This window comes from Triticum aestivum, unplaced genomic scaffold (assembly GCF_018294505.1).
Source record: "Triticum aestivum cultivar Chinese Spring unplaced genomic scaffold, IWGSC CS RefSeq v2.1 scaffold71814, whole genome shotgun sequence".
Classification (NCBI taxonomy): domain Eukaryota; kingdom Viridiplantae; phylum Streptophyta; class Magnoliopsida; order Poales; family Poaceae; genus Triticum; species Triticum aestivum.
In genome coordinates this window covers 1-3,819 of record NW_025225212.1, presented here as the reverse complement: position 1 = coordinate 3,819, position 3,819 = coordinate 1, and the positions used below count along the sequence as shown (strand labels likewise).

The 3,819-nt window shown below is 43.8% G+C and overlaps 1 pseudogene; it reads left to right on the top strand.

Moving 5' to 3' along the window:
* Nucleotides 1-1,591: 1,591 nt before the first annotated feature.
* LOC123172110 (disease resistance protein RGA5-like) lies at nucleotides 1,592-3,633 on the top strand (annotated as a pseudogene).
* The last annotated feature ends 186 nt before the right edge of the window (nucleotides 3,634-3,819 follow it).

Below are 3,819 nucleotides of genomic sequence, written 5' to 3'. Positions count from 1 at the left end.
ACCATTTGAACTTCTGTACTTAATTGTATTCTATGTATGGTCACTGATCCAACAACTTGCTATTTGTGTTTTACTCCCTTGAATCTTAAATATTTATTCATTTTGTTCATATCATCTGACCGGAGGCTCATAATACATGCTTCGTGAGAATCAGATTATCGAGTTTGAGACGCATGCTTCCTACTAGTTTGTTTCTGAATATATGCCCTTATAGATGTATAGTTTCCACTACAAGAAATATGGTGAATTGTGACCTTTCATAACGACCCTGAGTCGAATTGTCATAAATCCATGACCATTTCGAACCAATTGGTCGTAAGCTGTGCGGGAGGGTCCAAACCTTAAAGCATAACGACAATTTTGATTAAAAAGGTCATAATTTTCTTACACGAAATGATCATGAGCAGACAACACTGATTTACTTCTCTATTTCTACTTGATTACGACCAATCTAGATGGTCATATCTTCTAATTTGTAATGCTTGAAGTGATTGGACGGCCACCTCAGCAATTTCGCCTATGTGTAATGTCCATGTGTCAGCCACCTCACTAGTTTCATCTATGTGTCATGTCCATGTGTCAATTTCCGCTTACATTTCTCTATGACAGATGGGACCCACCAGCAACTTGACATGCAGAACCGACCACATACATGACACGTGGGCACCACCAAACCTTACATGCAGGACCGACACGTGGGCCCCACCTAACTGCCATGCGGGACCCACCATCGACATGAAACGTGGGCTCACCAAACGGCCATGCAGGACCCACCGATAAATTGAAACGTAGGCCCAACAGAACAGACAAGTGGGACCCACTAGTGACATGACGAGCGGGACCAGAAAACTGAAAAAGAAATCTCTACTCCTAATGGAGAAGTTGGTGAATAGTCCGCCGGTTATTTTTTGCTGGTTTTATTTCGCCTCATCATTTTCGTTGGTTTTATTTCGCTGGTTTTATTTCGTCTCCCTCCCACTTGCCTTTTTGCTTCACCACTCACATAAACCCATCAGATTAGTTACCATATAAAAAATAAATCGCAATCAATCAAGTATTGATGATCAGATTAGTTACCATATAAAAAATAAATCGCAATCAATCAAGTATTGATGGGATATTTCCTTATATTGATGTGATTTTCCATTTTTTATCATCAATCATCTCTACTGTCTAAAAAAATGCGTAGCTTTCCTTTTCCTGCCAACCGACCGCGTCCCGTCTCCCTACATTCGCCCTCGTTGCTCTGCCTCCCGCACGAAAAAAACCCGCACGATGGAAAACCCCAGCCGCCTGCTTCCCCTCCTCTCGACCGCTCCATACGTCCAGATCGCGGCCCCATCCCCATCCTCCTCTCACGTCACGCCTGCCGATGGACTGCCGCCACCACCCTCCTACTCTCTCGCCGCCGCCGTCCTCCCGCTCGCATATATTCAAAAAAAAGGTCAATAAACGAAAGCAATGATGAATTAACGACCAAAATGGGGAGTCATAATTGACTATATTTCTTGTAGTGTCCACCCATATATTAATATGACCCTCAGCTTTGAGATGTGTATACACCTTACACTGATACACTGAACTAATGTAGGTATCTTGTCATAATTCATGATTTATGGGAAGAAAAATTATGGGAAGGGATCACCTTGCTTTCTCCAACAGGAATAATCTAGGCAGTCGGCTAATCACCACAACCCGCGATTTTGATGTCTCCAAATCATGTTGCCCATCCGCAGATGATTCAATTTATAAAATGAGACCTCTTTCTATTCATGACTCCAGAAGGCTCTTCCATAAAAGAATATTTCCTGATGATAGAGGATGTCCAAGTGAATTTGAACAAGTGTCTAAAGACATATTGAAGAAATGTGGTGGAGTACCACTAGCCATCATTACTATTGCTAGTGCTTTGGCTAGTGGCCAGCAGGTGAAATCAAAGCATGAGTGGGATATTCTGCTCCAGTCTCTTGGCTCCGGACTAACAGAAGATAACAGTTTGGTTGAGATGCGAAGAATACTATCTTTCAGCTATTATAATCTACCATCTCATCTGAAAACTTGTCTATTGTACCTATGTATATATCCAGAAGATAGCAAGATTGATAGAGATAGACTGATATGGAAGTGGGTGGCTGAAGGATTTGTCCACTGTGGAAACCAAGGGACTAGCCTGTTTTTGGTCGGATTAAACTACTTCAACCAGCTCATTAATAGAAGTATGATCCAGGCAATATATGATGGTCTAGGCCAGGTACATGCTTGCCGTGTACATGACATGGTTCTTGATCTTATCTGCAACTTGTCATGTGAAGCAAAGTTTGTTAATTTATTGGATGGTACTGGGGATAGCATGTCTTTTCAAGGCAATGTTCGTCGTTTGTCCCTTCAGAATAAAAATGAAGATCATCACGGCACACCTCTCAGAAATTTCATGGGTATTTCACGAGTGAGGTCCATTACTATCTTTACATCTGCTATTAATATCATGCCAGCCCTGTCAAGGTTTGAAGTTCTGCGTGTACTTGATTTGTCTGACTGTAATCTGGGAAAAAGTAGCAGCCTGCAACATAACCTCAAGGGTGTTGGACACCTAATTCACCTGAGGTACCTTGGTCTAGCAGATACTGGAATCAGGAAACTCTCGGCTGAGATAGGAAACCTGCAGTTTTTGGAGGTATTGGATCTTGGAAGCAATTATGAGCTAGATGAATTGCCTTCCACTGTTTTTAAATTGAGAAGATTATAATCTACCTACATGTTAATCACCATAAGTTGGTTCCAACTCCTGATGTGTTGCAGAATCTGACATCCATTGAAGTGTTGAGGGGGGTCTTGGTCTCTCTGAACATTATTGCACAGGAGCTTGGCAACCTGGCAAGGCTAAGGAAGCTTTGGATTCGCTTCAAGGATGGTAGTTTGGATTTGTATGAAGGTTTCGTGAAGTCTCTGTGCAACCTACATCATATCGAAAGCCTAAGTATTAGTTGCAATTACAAAGAAACATCCTTTGAACTGATGGATCTCTTGGGAGAATGTTGGGTGCCTCCTGTACATCTTCGTGAATTGGTGTCGTGCATGCCCACCCAACTCTCTGCACTGCGAGGGTGGATAAAGAGAGACACCTCGTGTCTCTCGAACCTCTCCGAGTTATTCCTCTGGCGAGTGAAGGAAGTGCATCAGGAGGACATGGAAATCATTGGGGGGTTGTTGTCCCTTCGCCGTCTCTGGATAAGGAGCACCCACCAAACACAGCGGCTGCTAGTCATCCGTGCTGATGGGTTCCACTGTATGGTAGACTTTGAGTTGAATTGTGGATCAGCAGCGCAAATCATGTTTGAACCAGGGGCTTTGCCGAACGCAGAAGCAGTTGAGTTCAGCCTGGGCGTGCGGGTGGCGAAAGAGGATGGTAACTGTGGTTTCGACCTGGGCCTGCAGGGGAACCTGCTCTCCCTTCGGAAGCATGACAGGGTTATTTTTTATTGTGGTGGAGCGAGGGTTGGGGAGGCCAAGCAAGCAGAGGCTGCGGTGAGGCACGCACTCGATGCCCATCCCAACCATCCGTGGATTTCAATTGGCATGAACCTGGATATAGCAGAAGGTACTCATGCTGCACCTAACTTATTACTTGTACACGTATGAGTGTGTTTTCTCATGTCCGCCTGACCTTATTGCTTTCTGTGTCCATGGATTTGATCTGTAAATCTCCCCAAATGCCCATGATGACGATTTGTTGTCTGATAGTGATGAGGACAACTGATTTCTACGCAGAGAGACTCACACTGCATCAGGTTCAGGTGTGCTTGTATTTGCTTATCTTAC